This window comes from Bos mutus, chromosome 16 (genome assembly GCF_027580195.1).
Source record: "Bos mutus isolate GX-2022 chromosome 16, NWIPB_WYAK_1.1, whole genome shotgun sequence".
NCBI lineage: Eukaryota > Metazoa > Chordata > Mammalia > Artiodactyla > Bovidae > Bos > Bos mutus.
This window is the reverse complement of record NC_091632.1, coordinates 16,553,629-16,572,324: the sequence shown is the minus strand read 5'-3', so window position 1 is coordinate 16,572,324 and position 18,696 is coordinate 16,553,629. Positions and strand designations below refer to the sequence as shown.

General features: G+C 41.3%; 1 non-coding gene across 1 annotated transcript; it reads right to left on the bottom strand.

Moving 5' to 3' along the window:
* Window positions 1-4,385: 4,385 nt before the first annotated feature.
* Window positions 4,386-4,457, bottom strand: TRNAC-GCA (transfer RNA cysteine (anticodon GCA)). Its single transcript has one exon. It is a non-coding gene; the product is annotated as a tRNA-Cys (tRNA).
* Between the last annotated feature and the right edge of the window lie 14,239 nt (window positions 4,458-18,696).

Genomic DNA, 18,696 nt, shown 5'->3' with positions numbered 1-18,696 from the left:
CCTGGAGAATTCCATGAACTGTATAGTCCATAGGGTCACAAAGAGTCAGATACGACTAAGCGACTTTAAAAAAAGTTTTTGTATTCAACATTTGAATAGTGTTTTAGAAAGTAACAAAAAGTTCAAGCCACAAATAAGAAAAAAAAAAAAAAAAACATTTAGGCAGTGGGAACATCTGTACAAATGTACTGAGACATGAAATGACAGTGGGTATATTGGGAACTATAGGAAATTCAATATAGTAGGGACATAAAGGGCAAGAATTAGAGGGAAGGGATTTCCCTGGAAGTCTAGTAGTTAAGAATTCACCTTCCAATACAGGGTCAACCCCGTGAACCACAGCACGCCCTGCTTCAGCGTCCATCACCAACTCCTGGAGTTCACTCAAACTCGTGTCCATTGACTTGGTGATGCCATCCAACCATCTCATCCTCTGTCATCCCCTTCTCCTCCTGCCTTCAATCTTTCCCAGCATCAGGGTCTTTTCAAATGAGTCAGCTCTTCTCATCAGGTGGCCAAAGTATTGGAATTTCAGTCTTTCCAATGAACACCCAGGACTGGTCTCCTTTAGAATGGACTGGTTGGATCTCCTTGCAGTCCAAGGGGCTCTCAAGAGTCTTCTCCAACACCACAGTTCAAAAGCATCAATTCTTTGCTCAGCTTTCTTTATAGTCCAACTCTCACATCCATACATGACTACTGGAAAAACCATAGATTTGACCAGATGGACCTTTGTTGGCAAAGTAATGTCTTTGCTTTTTAACATGCTGTCTAGGTTGGTCATAACTTTTCTTCCAAGGAGCAAGTGTCTTTTAATTCCATGGTTGCAATCACCATCCACAGTGATTTTGGAATCCCCCCAAAATAAAGTCTGACACTGTTTCCACTGTTTCCCCATTTATTTGCCATGAAGTGATGGGATCAGATGCCATGATCTTAGTTTTCTGAATGTTGAGCTTTAAGCCAACTTTTTCACTCTCCTCTTTCACTTTCATTAAGAGGCTCTTTAGTTTCTCTTTGCATTCTGCCATAGGGTAGTGTCATCTGCATATCTGAAGTTATTGATATTTCTCCGGGCCATCTTGATTCCAGCTTCCTCCAGCCCAGCATTTCTCATGATGTACTCTGCATATAAGTTAAATAAGCAGGGTGACAATATAGAGCCTTGACGTACTCCTTTCCCGATTTGGGACCAGTCTGTTGTCCCATGTCCAGCTCTAATTGTTGCTTCCTGACCTGCATACAGATTTCTCAAGAGGCAGGTCAGGTGGTCTGGTATTCCCATCTCTTTCAGAATTTTCCACAGTTTGTGGTGATCCACACAGTTAAAGGCTTTGGCATAGTCAATAAAGCAGAAGTAGATGTTTTTCTGGAACTCTCTTGCTTTTTTGATGATTCAACGGATGTTGGCAATTTGATCTCTGGTTCTTCTGCCTTTTCTAAAATCAGATTGAACATCTGGAAGTTCACGGTTCATGTATTGTGGAAGCCTTGCTTGGAGAATTTTGAGCATTACTTTACAAGCATATGAGATGAGTGCAATTGTGTGGTAGTTTGAGCATTCTTTGGCATTGCCTTTGCAATGCAGGGTATGCAGGTTCAATCCCTGCTCAGGGAACTAAGATCCCACATGTAGCAGAGCAACTAAGCTGGTGTGCTGTAACTAAGATCTGACATAGCTAAAAATAAATAAATATTGGGAAAAAAGAAGAATTAGAGGGAAGGGAGGAAGCAGTGGGAAATACAGCAAAAGGAAAAGGTAGGGGTGATATCCTAAGGGGTCTTATCTGCCAAGCTAAGAGGATTGGCTATAATCCTGAAGTGAAAGGGAGCCCCAGATTAGTGATAATCTGGGAAATATCAGTGATGTGATATAGAAAGATTGATTGCTTACAACAGTAGTTTGGAGGATTGCCATGAGATTGGAAAAGGGGGACCAGCACAGAAGAAGCTTTCATGATAGCAGGAGTGGAGAGCTAGGGAAGGAACCAGGGACAGATCATAAGGGGTGTGAAGAGCCACACTAAAAAATCTGAACTCTATTCTGGAGCAATGGTAAAACTCTAGATGTTGAATAGAGGGGCAGATGAATGCTTCCGAAAAATCACTCTGCACACAGTACAGGAGAATGAATTCATGTTGGGGTGGAAACATCCTGTATAAAAATGCCACTCCTGATATTGTGTACTTCTTGCCATTGTAGAACCAGAGATCAGAGTTGATGGGGACCTGAGTTAAGAATTGTGTCTAGAGGGACTTCCCTGGTGATCCAGTGGTTAAGAATCCACCTTCCAATGCAGGGGATGTGGGTTCAATCCCTGGTCATTCCACATGCCTCAGGGCAACTGATCCCATGTGCCACAAGCACAGAGCTTGCGTGCTCTGGGGTCCACGTGCCACAACTAGAAAGAAGTCCATGTGCTGCAAGTAAGACTCGATGCAGTCAAAAAGCAAAGTATTAAAGAAAGAGCTGCACCTAGGGAGAAGTGAAGGGATTTGAGTGGTATAAGGAATGTGAATGGACGGCCATATAACGGTTGATGAGATGTGGGACTAGAGAGAAGAAAGACAGAAGACTTCTGGGTTCTTGGCTTGGGCCAGTAGATGAGTTCAGTTCAGTTTAATTTAGTTCAGTTGCTCAGTCGTGTCTGACTCTGCGACCCCATGAATTGCAGCACGCCAGGCCTCCCTGTCCATCACCAACTCCCGGAGTTCACTCAAACTCACGTCCGTCGAGTCGGTGATGCCATCCAGCCATCTCATCCTCTGTCGTCCCCTTCTCCTCCTGCCTCCAGTCCCTCCCAGCATCAGAGTCTTTTCTAATGAGTCAACTCTTCGCATGAGGTGGCCAAAGTACTGGAGTTTCAGCTTTAGCATCAGTCCATCCAATGAATATTCAGGAGTGATTTCCTTTAGGATGGACTGGTTGGATTTCCTTGCAGTCCAAGGGACTCTCAAGAGTCTTCTCCAACACCACAGTTCAAAAGCATCAATTCTTCGGCGCTCAGCCTTCTTCACAGTCCAACTCTCACATCCATACATGACCACAGGAAAAACCATAGCCTTGATTAGACGGACCTTTGTTGGCAAAGTAATATCTCTGCTTTTGAATATGCTATCTAGGTTGGACATAACTTTCCTTCCAAGGAGTAAGCATCTTTTAATTTCATGGCTGCAGTCACCATCTGCAGTGATTTTGAAGCCCAAAAAAATAAAGTCTGACACTGTTTTCACTGTTTTCCCATCTATTTCCCATGAAGTGATGGGAGCAGACGAGTGGATGATACCATTTACTGAATAAAAGACATTTTTGGGGAAGGATGTTTTAATCAGGGATAGAGCAGATCAGCCAAGAGTGACACTTCTCTTCTGTCGTGTGTGCCTGCTAAATTGCTTCAGTCATGTCTGTCTCTGTGCAATCCTATGGATTATAGCCATCAGACTCCTCTGTCCATGGGATTCTCCAGGCAAGAATACTGGAGTGGATTGCCATGCCCTCATCCAGGGGATCTTCCCCACCCTTGCCTGTTACATCTCTCCTGCATTGGCATGTAGGTTCTTTCCCACTAGCACCATCTGGGAAGCTGTCAGGTGAAGAAAATAATAACAGCTGCATGTTTTGCCTCCCCCAGTGTAATAGAGTATCCTCACCATCACAACCTCCTCTTCTGGAAATGTCCTCCCTCTGGCTCCCTGGCTCCAGGGCCACAGCCTTCTCTGCTGTCAAATGCTACCTGGTTCCTCCAAACTCAGGGCCTGCCTGTCTTCGACCTAGAGTACAGCCTCCTCTAGGATAAGAACCACGCCTACTTTACTCATCATTGTTTCCACGAAGCCCAGAACAAATGTTTGTTGAAGGAATGAAAGAGAAGAACGCCTGAAGATCATTTGGCTGTGACCTCAGAGATGCTCTGCCCCCGACAACTCTCAGCAGCTGTTTGAGAAGTTGTGGAGCTAATTCCCAGACAGCAGCTTACCACAGGCCATGTGGGGGCCACGGCACATAGTTCAGGCAAAACTAAAGCCTCAAGGCCTCTGGGATGCACCAATTCAAGTTCTGAGTTGGGGAAGCCACAGTTACTGCTGGCTCACTCTGGGTACAACCAGCAAGAGGCTTGCAATTTTGTCTAGAGATGAAGGGGCCCACCCAACTGAAGTGCTTTCTTCAGGCATGTTTGCATTTTGTAGACTGTGAGCGCCTGGTCTTATTCATGCCTTCCCTGAACCGAGCTGAGTGTTGGGCATATAGAAAGTGAAAGTGAAGTCATTCAGTTGTGTCCGACTCTTTATGACCCCATGGACTGTAGCTTACCAGGCTCCTCCGTCCATGAGATTTTCCAGGCAAGAGTACTGTAGTGGGTTGCCATTTCCTTCTCCAGGGGATCTTCCCAACCCAGGGATCGAACCCGGGTCTCCTGCATTGCAGGCAGATGCTTTACCATCTGAGCCACCAGGGAAGTCTGTTGGGCGTATAAGGTGCACTCAATACATATAAGTTAAATAAGCAAATGTATACATTAAGACAGAGATACTGATTTGCACTTTATCATGTTTTTTAAGAAAAATTTCTTTTGAAATCTTTTAAAATTTTGAAGGCAATAAAGCTGTAAAAATTTCAAATAATAATATGCAATAAAAATGAAAGATATCCTGCATTTTTCTCTTGAATTCCAAGTATCTCTTATCTATCATTTATCTGTATCTATTATGTCTATTTTCTATCAATCAAGTATCTATCATATCTATCATCTTCTATCTATCAATCATCTATGTATCTCTCTATCTAGCTATCATCTTTTTATACTGTTTATGGGGTTCTGAAGGCAAGAATGCTGAAGTGGTTTGCCATTCCCTTCTCCAGTGGACCACGTTTTATACTTTGGCCACCTGATGTGAAGAGCCAACTCGTTAGAAAAGCCCCAGATGCTGGGAAAGATTGAAGGCAGGAGGAGAAGGGGACGTCAGAGGATGAGATGGTTGGATGGCATCACCGACCCAATGGACGTGAGTTCAAGCAAGCTCCAGGAGTTGGTGATGAACAGGGAAGCCTGGTGTGCTGCAGTGCTTGGGTTTGCTAAGAGTCGGACTGAGTGACTGAACAGCAACAAAGTCTATGATCTGTCTATCTATTTTCTATCTAATCTGTCTCTCTCTGGTACAGATTGGTCCAGAACATTCAGAATCTAGCAGTAATAAGACATTTTCTTTTATAACCTGCCCCAGCACCCGTCCAGCAGAGCTGGCTGGACATTTAAACTTGATTACCTGAGGGGACTCTCTCTCTCCCTTGAGGTTGATCAAGGGCTTATCCAGTAAGATTGAGGATAGACCTTAGGTCTTCAGTCGCTTCTGCTTCTGTACTCAGCGCTTCTTGCTTATAACACCAGTGGCTCCTAAGGCAGGTGGGTCTCCTGGGGCATCTCTGCTGCTGTGACAAGCATGGTTGCAGACATGTTGGCTTCTGTCTTCAGCACTGTATGCTTAGCACTCTGTCCTCCACAGGCAGCCATGTAGCAATTCTATCCATCCTTTCACTTCAGGGAAGCGACTTTCTCATCTCATCCCAACCCTAAGTTCACATCTCCTCTGAGTCATCAGGGCATGGAGTTGGTCTACATCCCTTGCTTCCCCTTATGACAGAAAAGCCTCCATCCTTTTTTTGGGAGGTGGGGATAGTGCTATCAAACCCTAGATTTGATGGTTAAAAGCATGTAAAGTCCCCTGGGATAACTGAACCAAGTTCAAGAATATAAAGACCTGATTGCCCTTAAAGGGAAAGGAAGAAAATTCGCTTCCTTCTTCTTTTCCTCTTCCCTCTTCATTTCCCTTTAGGATCAGTACACCAGAAAGGCATCAGTGAAGTTTTTAATTACTCATTCTATTAGATACATAGATAAATGTAATTTTAAATACAAGTGGGACTATATGATTTAAGGAGTTTGTCAAGGAGTTCGTATATTGTCACCCTGTTTATTTAACTTATATGCAGAGTACATCATGAGAAATGCTGGACTGGAAGAAACACAAGCTGGAATCAAGATTGCCGGGAGAAATATCAATAACCTCAGATATGCAGATGACACCATGTTTATGGCAGAAAGTGAAGAGGAACTAAAAAGCCTCTTGATGAAAGTGAAAGAGGAGAGTGAAAAAGTTGGCTTAAAGCTCAACATTCAGAAAACGAAGATCATGGCATCCGGGCCCACCACTTCATGGGAAATAGATGGGGAAACAGTGGAAACAGTGTCAGACTTTATTTTTGGGGGCTCCAGAATCACTACAGATGGTGACTGCAGCCATGAAATTAAAAGATGCTTACTCCTTGGAAGGAAAGTTATGACCAACCTAGATAGCATAATCAAAAGCAGAGATGTTACTTTGCCAACAAAGGTCCGGCTAGTCAAGGCTATGGTTTTTCCTGTGGTCATGTATGGATGTGAGAGTTGGACTGTGAAGAAGGCTGAGCGCCAAAGAATTGATGGTTTTGAACTGTGGTGTTGGAGAAGACTCTTGAGAGTCCCTTGGACTGCAAGGAGATCCAACCAGTCCATTCTGAAGGAGATCAGCCCTGGGATTTCTTTGGAAGGAATGATGCTAAAGCTGAAACTCCAGTACTTTGGCCACCTCATGCGAAGAGTTGACTCACTGGAAAAGACTCTGATGCTGGGAGGGATTGGGGGCAGGAGGAGAAGGGGATGACAGAGGATGAGATGGCTGGATGGCATCACTGACTCAATGGACGTGAGTCTGAGTGAACTCCGGGAGTTGGTGATGGATAGGGAGGCCTGGTGTGCTACGATCCATGGGGTTGCAAAGAGTCGGACACGACTGAGCGATTGATCTGATCTGATATGATATGATTTACTGTATTTCATCAAGTCTAAGAGGCATCAATTTTAAGACATGCCATCATTTTATGTTTTACTGAGAAGGAAAAAATGCTACCTATTATAATTATTAGACATGCGGTTGTATGATGCCTCACAATGTCAGAAGTGTTGAAATGTGAATGAAATGATTTTAGAATTAACAGAATATAGTACTACATTACTCTGCTCCTACACTTTTTAGTTAGTAATTTGCCTTGGAGAATTTTCAGTGTTAATATATAAAGATTTATCTCATTTAAAAAAGCACAAATAGTATCCCATTTAAGGATATAAAGTAATTTACTTTTAAAAACATAAAACAATTTGTTTGATCATTCATATACTAAGAGGTTTTATTTTGGGCATTTCAATATAATACTTTAATGAAGATTCTTATACCTTTAATATATTTTGTGAACATTTTTCGTTGTTAGATGTAGAATATTAGATTATGTTAAATTTTGACAATTACTGTCAATTTATCCTCTTAAAAAGAACTATCTTTAATCCTGCAATAATGTTTGAGAGTATCCATTTTCCCATGTACTTGTCAAAACTGGATGATATTAATATTTTTCTAATCTAATTGACAAAAATGGTACTATTTTTACATTTGTATTTCTCTGATTTCCAGTGAAGTTAAGCATATTTTGACTACACTAAAGCCTTTGACTGTGTGGATCACAACAAACTGTGGAAAATTCTGAAAGAGATGGGAATACAAGACCACTTCACCTGCCTCCTGAGAAATCTGTATGCAGGTCAAGAAACAACAGTTAGAACTGGACATGGAACAAAAGACTGGTTCCAAATCAGGAAAGGAGTACGTCAAGACTCTATATTGACCCCTTTCCTATTTAACGTCTATGCAGAGTACATCATGTGAAATGCTGGACTGGATGAAGCACAAGCTGAAATCAAGATTACCAGAAGAAATATCAATAGCCTCAGATATGCAGATGACACCACCCTTATGGCAGAAAGCAAAGAGGAACTAATGAGCCTCTTGATGAAAGTGAAAGAGGAGAGTGAAAAAAGCTGGCTTTAAGCTCAACATTCAAAAACATAAGATCATGGCATCCAGTCCCATCACTTCATGGCAAATAGATGAGGAAACGATGGAAACAGTGACAGACTATTTTCTTGGGCTCCAAAATCACTACAGATGGTGACTGCAGCCATGAAATTAATAAAAGATGCTTGCTTCTTGGAAGAAAAGGTATGACCAATCTAGACAGCATGTTGAAAAGGAGAGACATTATTTTGCCAGCAAAGATCTATCTAGTCAAAGCTATGGTTTTTCCAGTAGTCATGTATGGATGAGAGAGTTGGACTTTAAAGAAAGTGGAGCACCAAAGAATTGATGCCTTTGAACTGTGGTGTTGGAGAAGACTCTTGAGAGTCCTATGGACTGCAAGGAGATCCACAGTCCATCCTAAAGGAAATCAGCCCTGAAGGAATATTCATTGGAAGGACTGATCCTGAAGCTCAAACTTTAATACTTTGGCCACCTGATGCAGAGAGCTGACTCCTTGGAAAAGACCCTGATGCTGGGAAAGATTGAAGGCAGGAGGATAAGGGGACAACAGAGGACAAGATGGTTGAACGGCATCACAAACTCAATGGACATGAGTTTGAGCAAGCTCCAGGAGTTGGTGATGGACAGGGAAGCTTGCTGTGCTGCAGTCCATGGGGTTGCAAAGAGCTGGACATGACTGAGCCACTGAACTGATACCGATTAGCATATTTTCAGATATTCATTAGCCACTTTCATTTCTTCTCTGGTATTTTGACAATTCATGATCTTTGATCATTTTACCAAGAGTGGTACAATTTATTAATGCATTTATAGATGTTTTTTATATAGTAAGGCTAATAGTCTATATGTATATGTCTGTATTTTATCTTTTCCCATGCTTTTTTGGTTATTATTTCTGAAACATAATTTTTAAACTTTTTTATTTAATGAAAGTGCCTTTAAGTCCTACAGTGCCTTACAACTTCAAAAGTTTTGCACACGATTCCATATAATCCCATAATTCCTCTTTAATCCCCTACTCCTTTACTGTCCCTCCCCCTTCCTCTCACCTCTGGTAACCACTAGTTCTCTGTATCTGTGAGTCACCTTTTTTTTTGTTATATTTACTAGTTTGTCATGTTTTTTAGATTCTGTATACAATATTTGTCTTTCTCTGTCTGACTTATTTCAATTAGCATAATCCATTCCAAATCCTTCCAAGTTACTACAAATGGCAAAATTCCATTTTTTTTTTTTTATGGCTGCAATGGCACCCCATTCCAGCACTCTTGCCTGGAAAATCCCATGGACAGAGGAGCCTGGGGGGGCTGCAGTCCATGGGGTTGCGAAGAGTCAGACACGACTGAGCGACTTCACTTTCACTTTTCATTTTCATGCATTGGAGAAGGAAATGGCAACCCACTCCAGTGTTCTTGCCCGAAGAATCCCAGGGACTTGGGAGTCTGGTGGGCTGCCGTCTATGGGGTAGCACAGAGTCGGACACGACTGAAGCGACTTAGCAGCAGCATCAATACACACACACACACACACACACACACACACACACCATCTTCTTTATCTATTCTTTATCCATTTATGAGATGTAATTTTATCTAGCCACATCTTTTATTTTACTTATTTATGGCTTCTGGGTTTTGCGTTGCTTAAAATATCTTCCAAACAGTAAGATGGTAAAATTGTTTTCCCAGAATGTTCATGTGTGTGTTACGTGTGTGTGCACACACGTATTTGTGCATATTGCATTTGGGTGAATATGTTTTCAAACTTTTATCTATCAGTATTTTATTTTTGCCTGTGTTATAAGATGGGACTCTAACCGATTTTTCCATTTCATTAGCAAATTTTCCCAATGCTATTTGTTGAATCATTTATCATTTCCTCTTGATTTGAAATTGATCTTTATTATAGACCAAATTCCTATGCTCTTATATGTCTGTTCCTGGATTTTCTAATTTGCTTTCTTGAACTATTTTTTTCAATCCTTGTGTTAATAGCATAGTATTTAATTACTGTAAACTTTGATTTTTGTATCTGTGTCTATTGGTGCAAGCCGCAGAAACAATAAATAGAAATATACTTTAATTTTCAAAATATTTATTGAGTGTCCTCTATGTCCCTGTCTCTGTGGTAAGTCCTTGAGTGCATCTAACAACTGTACTACACCTTAATATAATTTTAATAGTTTTTAAAATTGATATTTCTTTGTTTTTGAATACTTTCTCAGCTTTCTTTTTTACTAGCATTTCCTTTTTCAGGTGAACTTTAGAATTGTTTAATAAGTTCCATTAACAATCATCTAAATTTGATTGAGATGGCATTAGTTTATAGAGTAAATTGACTGCATTAATTTACAAAGTTGTTGAGCAAATTAGAAAAAATAAAAAATAAGAATTTGGATCTTTCTGTTCAAAATGTTATCTTATCTTTATGTTCCCTCAGTTTTCTTTTTTTATAAATAAGGATAATAATGCAAACACCTCTTAAACTTTCTGACATTGAAGAAATCATTTAGATAATTCATCTCACATTATAAGAAGTTAGTAAATGTTAGTTACATTATTATCATTATTATTTTTATCATTATTGTCTGACTCAATTTTTTAAGGTCTTCTTTAAATCTTCTTTAAGCTTTTATGATGCCTTCCCTAGTAGCTCGGTTGGTAAAGAATCTGCCTGCAATGCAAGAGACCTGGGTTTGATTCCTGGGTTGGGAAGATCACCTGGAGAAGGAAATGGGGTGGGGGAGGGGAGGCTGCAACCGACTCCAGTACTTTTGCCTGGAGAGTCCATGGACAGAGGAACCTGGAGCAGTCCATGGGATCGCAAAGAATCAGACATGACTCTGCGACTAACTTTCTTTATTATGTCTCTATAGTACCATTTTTAGCCTTATCCCTAATATTTTATAAGTTTAGTGTTACTTTATTTCCATTTTTTGTTCTAGTTGTTTATTGTTTACAAATAGAAAAATAATTGAAATATGTGTTAATTGGCCACATATTTACTGAGTGTCCTCTGTAGTCACTTCCCATTCCTTTCTCAAATCCAGCTCTGGTGATACTGGGAATTACCAAGAGTGGAGAAACAGAGGTCAGATACAGGGGTTACTGTGTGACTTCCTCTCAAAGCTGATGGGTTTTCACTCCAAAATCAAACATAATTATGCTTTCAATGCTCAGTTGTTGTTATCAGTCTTCCCTCTGCCCAGATCATGTACATTGGAAAATTGACTGTATTGCATATGGAAGTCATTATTGCTATCTGAACTGTTGAAGACTGGTGTACACAAAATACACATTTGACCATCTATTCTGCATATAGCGATTTATCTAAAGGTTAGGAAGCAAGTTTATTCTGAGACACCTGGGAGAACTCAGGATACCCACCAGGGCGATACAGTTTGGTGGATTCCAGCCATTCCCAGAATGCTAAGAGAGGAAGTGGCTAAGGGTTACATAATCTACTACAATTTTTAGATGCGATATTTTCAAACAAGAGATAGTGTTGGAACTCTAGGTAGAACATAGCAGCTGAGGCTATATGAGTCTGAAAGAATATCACCCCTTCAAACAAGAGATAGTGTTGGAACTCTAGGTAGAACATAGCAGCTGAGGCTATATGAGTCTGAAAGAATATCACCCCTCCTCAGAGCAAACTAACCAGAAGATTTATCAGTTAGTTTACTGGGTAACCAAGTTACATCATTAATACCAACGGAAGAATACAATGGCTTCTGTGTCGTGTAGGTTAAAGATCTCCCCAAACAAAGGTCTCCACGTGGAAATTCCTTGTTGGCAGTATCCAGGTTTAGAAAGCAGTCACACAACTGCAGATTTACTTATACGTCTGCATTCTTTCAAATGTCAGTGGAGCTCACTCAGTTTATACTCAGATCATTTAGAAGTGAATATCGCTGTTCGGAACATTGTTTAACCTTTTCTTCTCTCTATTCATTCTGACGGGGATGGTATCCCTTCCAGTGTCATTGGCTTGATGCCATTATGTCAAATGTATGCAGCAGAGAAAGGGGATACACCAGCAGCTGGAGTTGCCGAGCGGAAGGAAGGAGACTAAAATGTATTAATCCCATTTTAAGCAACAGGCACTGTGTTAAATGCTTTCAGATACAATACCACACTTAATCCTCATGGCTGTCTTGCAAGGAGAGCATTGTTATGATTATTTTCACATAGGAAGAAACTGAGGCCCAGACAAATTAAGCTTTGAGCCAGGGTCTATTTAACTCCAAAATCCATGGGTCAGAAGTACTAGTTCATTCTCAGTTCCAGTTAGAACTGTTAGACTTAGGCCAGGTCTTCAGGAATTCTTAAGATTTGTGTAATGTTGAAGCCAGAGATGAGTCTAAATGAGTTGGAGCTTGCCATTTAGCAGTGTGTTTCTTTATTGGCAAAATATTCTATCAAACTCTCCCCTGATGGGCAAGTCAGACGTTTTCCAACCGAATGAAGACCTAAAGGTATCATGGGAATGCTGCTCTCTTGTTCTTTCAGCTTCAAAAATCTACTCCTTGGAACCAGGTTGTGGACTTGTAGGACTTCCATCTACAAGTTTGCTTAGTGAGTTCAGTGCAGATGAACAGGGCTGAGGAAGCTGTAGGCAGACAGAATTAGTGATAATTCTTTCCCATAATACTGCACTCCATTCTTCTAACATACCTCAAGTGCATGCCCTCGGCCAAAACAGATCTGGCAAGAGGGAGATTAACAATGATGACAAAAATAGTCCCTGACTTGATAAAACAAATATCAACTGGGGCAGGGGACAAGACCTGCCCATAACCAACCTTGGGATCTGATATGCTCTTCATGAGGACAGGATTGCACCATCTTAAGTATTTCACCTCATGCTAACTCTGAAGTTAGACCTTCTATCGCTGCCCTTGAACTCAGTCAATATTTGCAAACTGTAGGGGGTGGGGGAAGAGGATACAGATCAGCAAGAGGGGTAAAAGTGAAATATTCTGAAATAACTTTTTTGGTTTTCTATAAGCTCACAATTCCCCATTCGTTGATCTTTTGGAACTGAACTTCAGAAGTGGGGTTACTAGGGTAGATGTGTCATGAGATGCAGTGTGCGTTGTAGAGTGGGAGGTGGCGGGGCGAGGGGTGGCGGGTGGTGGCAGTAAATTTTCATTTAATAAAATGTGGCTTTGTCTGGGTCTGGGCTCCATAATTTCCTCTCAAGATAAAGATGAGCTCATTTGAACCTATCCGCCTTTAGATCAGTAAACACTCTGCATGGGTCAGATTCCAGCCCCAGACCCTGGGCTCCTGCACTTCGGGAGCCCATTGATTTTCCCTTTCCTGAGTCTTTAGGGTGAGAGGTCAAGGCAGGTGGGGGTAGGGGTGGCCTAGATTTCCTTTGCCTTCCAGCTCTGCCTCTAAATATGCTCTGCTCAAGTTTCCAATTCCCGGAAGTGGGAGCATCACATCTCCCTAAATCCAGGGGAAGTTTCGACAACTGAATGTACATTGTTTACCATCCTCTTTGTTCCTCTATTTTGCCCTCTACTCAGACTTATAGGATGATTTAGTGCCATCTGTTTTTCTTTTTCTTTTGGCCTCTTCACATGGCATGTAGGATCTTAGTTCCCTGATCAGCTATTGCACCCCACGCCCCTCCCCTGCCGCCCCACCCTTGTCCTGGAAGCATAGAGTCTTAACCACTGAGCCACCGGGAAAGCCCTGTGTCATCTATTTCATGAGTTAATTTCTGATCACTCACCCTCAACTCTGATCTTCCTAAATAAAGTTCCCCTGTCTTTCTTGCTTCCTTCTCATACGTGGTAGGGAACTGCAAACCCACTATCACACTGACCCAAGGAAAGCACAGCATGTGCTTTGTGTGTATTTGACGCCTCCCTCCCATCTATAGCACCCACACCCACGTACCACCTGGAGCAGGCCCCTTTTGAGGATGGGTGCAGAGCTCACTCCGTGTGTGTACCCTGCTTGCTTCCTTTTCCAGATACTCAATTGGGGTGGATTTGGGCTGCTAAGTTGAAGGAAAAAAAGAAAAAGGAATAAGGCACCAATGGTGCATTTAAATGTATCAATAACCACCCTGTGGGGACACTCATGGCTCCCACTCCCCAAGGTTAGCTATATATCTTCCATTCTGACTTCCTCCTCCTCTTCTTGTTTATGGAGCACCTTCTATACCAGGCACTTCATACAACACATCTCATTTACTCCTCCATTTGAGAGGTAGGTGTTATTTTATGAAAGAACTAATGATGATTCAAAAAGACTAAAAACCTGACAAGTTATGGATTAGACTTCAAACGCAGGCCTGTCCGGCCCTGTGTCTGTGCCTTCTTCAGGAGTCCGAGACAGCTGAGGCGAGCTAGGCAGTGCAGGCTGCCCGCTGGACAGCAAAACAAGACGGAATCGGGGGAGGGTGAGGCAGCGTGCACTGATCCAGGGCAGGACCTCTGTTCCCCTCTGAAGTGAAGCTCTCGCATTCCCTCTGTGCTTTTGTCTTGGAACACATGAATCTTACAAACAGAAGTTGTATTTGCTCACTGAAAAAAACTCCAACACTACAGAAGTGTATGAAGTAAATATGACAGTTAAGCCCTCACTTTAAGGCTTGTTTGCCCATTTCTAATCCTGGAGAGTAACATTTACTATGGTGGTGTGTGCACGTGTGTGTGTGCACACATGTGTGAGCATGTGCCCATATGAACTTTGTAGATAAAGATACATCAACTGAAAAAATAAACCAAAATGGAGTTATGTTACATGTCATCTTCCTATATTTATTTATGAACCCCAGTAACATAGTGTGGATAACTTTCCATTCACTACAAAGCTATTCCTCATCCTTAAACTTTTAGTGGCTGTGTAATATTCTATAGACATGAAATCAATCTTACAACTGAAAGCACAAACAAAACTTTGGGAAAACAGAATAGTTTTTGTACAATTGCGGTGATGTATTCAGTTCAGTACAATTTCTCAGTCATGTCCAACTCTTTGTGACCCCATGGACTGCAGCATGAAAGGCTTCCCTGTCTATCACCAACTCTCGGAGCTTGCTCAAACTCATGTCCATTGAATCGGTGATGCCATCCAATCACCTCATCCTCTGCCATGCCCTTCTCCTCCTGCCTTCAACCTTTCCCAGCATCAGGGTCTTCTCAAATGAGTCAGTTCTTCGCATCAGGTGGCCAAGTATTGGAGTTGCAGCTTCAGCATCAGTCCTTCCAATGAATATTCAGGACTGATTTCCTTTGGGATTGATGGGTTTGATCTCCTTGCAGTCCAGGGAATTCTCAAGAGTCTTCTCCAACACCACAGTTCAAAAGCATCAATTCTTTAGCACTCAGCTTTCTTTATGGCCCCAAATTTCACATCCATACATGACTACAGAAAAACCATAGCCTTGACTATATGTACCTTTGTTGGCAAAGTAATGTCTTTACTTTTTAATATGCTGTCTAGATTGGTCATAGCTTTTCTTCCAAGGAGCTAGAGCACATTAGGTAACATATTAGGGAAATAGTTATTCCTGGGGTCAGTTCAACTCAAGTTAAGTTACACTGACAGAGACATAAAGTAACAATTTATTTTAACGGTTCACCTTATGATCAATATTTAATTTGTCTACCTTTTTCTATTATGACATACGAATGTGCAGTGCATATTCCTGAACATGTCACATAAAATTTAGACATATTAACTGAAGTTTTCCCAGCTGCACATAAGTATCTGTGAGTCGCCCTTATTCAGTCACCCACGAGCACTGCTTCTAGAAGGGATTCATGGGGCAAACACAGAGAACAAAGAATCAAGGTTTTAGAATTTTAAAATAGGTTCTTAAAACTCAGCATTGACATGATAGTCTTGAAAGTTAAGGCTTTTAATTTTCCAGATCCTGACTTTTTGTGATAGAAAAGAGTTTTCAGTCTCAAAAGTTAGCCAAAGGAATCAAGGCATAAAGCCTCATCCTCAACAAAGAACAGACTAATCACAGATGAGGAGCCAGCTGGGCCCACCGTCCCTGTTGGAAGACATTTTCCTGGTCCAGAGGACAAAATTGCTAGAGAAGAAGGACTAAATCAGACCTTCCCTACAATGGGGCCCTGCACTTTCTATCTTGGGCTGAGCTTGTGATTTGGGTGGAGGTGACAGAACAGTCAAATACGTTTGGAGTGTAGAAGAGAGGATTTGTATCTGTGCGCTGTCTGGCACCTAGAATATAGTAGCCTTGCATTTAGAATACAGTAGCCATGCAGAAATTCCTGGGCCAACATGGCATGACTGCTGGAGGGTTCAGACTTCTTGAGCTCCAGGGACAGAGAGCATAGACCTCCGACTGGCTCGAGGAGAGACTCCAACATTCCTGTGTCCAGACCACTGGAGAAAATGCATGGGGAGGAAAGTGAGGCAGTGAAGGCCTGAGGATGCCTTAGTGTAAACTGGTATGAACGCTGGAGGATAGAAGCCTAATGCAGTAATGGCCATGTTAGCAAACAAAGCATGATGCCCTGATGGCACCTTGCCATCCGATTCGCAGGACTCCTTGCTCGAGCGTCAGAGGACCTGGCACTATTAGACATCAACCAAGAGCCAGAAGACTCCTTGTTAACACCCAAGAGCTTAGATGCCACCCTATGAGGAAAGGAGCAGAAACGGATGAAACTTCATCCGAAAAGGTTGAGTACACCTGAAAGTGATTAGGTTATTTTCTACCATTAGGGAAAAAAAAAAGGAGCTTGAGGAAGAGATTAAGTCGAGTCATAGGAAAAACAAAAAAACACCCAGGGCTTCCCTGGTGGCTCAGACAGAATCTGCCTTCAATGAGCAATCTGTCTTTAATGGAGACCTGGGTTTGATTCCTGGGTTGGGAAGATCCCCTGGAGAAGAGAATGGTTACCCATTCCAGTATTCTTGCCGGAGAATTTTTAACAGACAGAGGAACCTGGCGGGCTACAGTCCATCGGGTCCCAAAGAGTTGGACACAACTGAATGACTCATACTACAATAGAGAGAAAAAAAAATCACACATTTTAACTTCACTGAATATGTGCCTTTGTGATCCCTGTCTGCTTATATGTTCAATTATTTCCATAAGGTTGATTGCTAGATGTGGAATTGATGAGGCAAAAGCATACACATTTTAAAAAAGTAAGGATATTGCCAAATCTCTCTCCAAGTTCTAAGCAATGGCAATTCTCATGAGCTTCACCAGATGGCCTTGGGTCAGTGCTGGCCAAGTCAGTACTTCCTTAGAGCCTGGTATCTTATCCTTTCCTCTTACAGTATAAACAAACAAGCTCTAATTTTAAGTCAATTTTCTAGAAAATGAAAAAGTCATGATTCCTTTTAGGTGGAAGAAAGAGCCTATCTTTAATTAGCATTACTTTTTTGGATTTCTTTTCCATTTTAAGTTCTTTTTAAAAAATTATTGAGGGAAATTTTTAAAGCTCTACTAGATAAATTTGACTTTTTCTAAAGACTTGGAATTCAAAAAGGCATATTAAAATGAGACATGGTCTCTGAATTAGGCAACCTGGTAAGCAAAAATTGCTGAAGGAGCAAAGGCTATTTGGCCCTAGTAAAAGAAAAACTTAGCTGACACCCCAATAAGATATATTTGTTTTCATTGTCACTAGAAGGTAGAAAAAACAAATCAACACATCAGTAAACTTTTTTCTGCTTTTCACCCAGAAAATCAGTAAGTCTGGGTCTTCCTTCATCTCAGTTTGTTACAAGCCCCACTTGTTTATAGTATAGTATTTTTTTCTATATCGGTGGATTAGAATTGTTTATATTTTTACTTAGGGTTTTTGCATTTGTATTAATAAATGTGTGGAATTCATAAAAAATTGGGATGTATATGTGTATATATAGGTATCTGAACTGTTGATCTAATATTTTAGATATTTGATAGAATTCACCCATAAACCTACAATGCTGGGAGCCTTTGGAGGAGAGGAGATTGCATTTGTTTTTATTTTGTTTTTTGAGCAGGTGTTTCCATTTCTTTTAGGATCTCAGTTCTATTAGATTTTTTCCTACTTCTAGTATAAACTTTGATACTTTCTTTTTGTTTAGAAATGCATCCACTTCATGAAGATTTCTCATATATGTAATCATAATGTCGATTCTACAAATTCTTGGATATCGAGTGGAGAAAAGAGATAAATAATATTCAGTTGATAACAGATATATTATTCACAGTTTTTTTCTAGAATGCACAGGTGTTTTTTCTAGAATACCTGTACTCAGATGCACGTGTCCATACCATGCTTGAGTGCATGCTCATTTACCTTCCTCTGTGTCAGACTTCAAGACTCTCTTGCTCACTTTCAGTTGCTGAGTGCTGAACAGGTATTTAAAGAAAACGTTTCTTCTGGTTACCAAGAGCTTTCATGTTGTGAATAATTGGAAATTGGACCATTGATTTTTGAAATTATTTCCCAACAGGTCAAGGGTAACGACAATGACAAGAAATCCATGCCTCCCATTTTCGTGGTCTAGAGCTACTCACACCAAGGAATGTCCAATACCGGCAAAGCACAGAGTACTATTTGCACAAGCACTGGGGAAAACCCAGCGCTTTCTCCACCGGCAGATTTATTTGCAGAGACACAGGCATTTTTTCCAGGGTGGCTGCCAAACTATCTCCTGAGCCCGTCTAGCTAGCACCTGGGCCACTCAGCAGGGGGCTTTGCAAATAATACCCTCCCCTTTGCCAGGGTAGAGAGAGCCTAAGTGATTGTTTCAGCCTGTTATGGCACCTTAATCTTTCTAAGCTGCT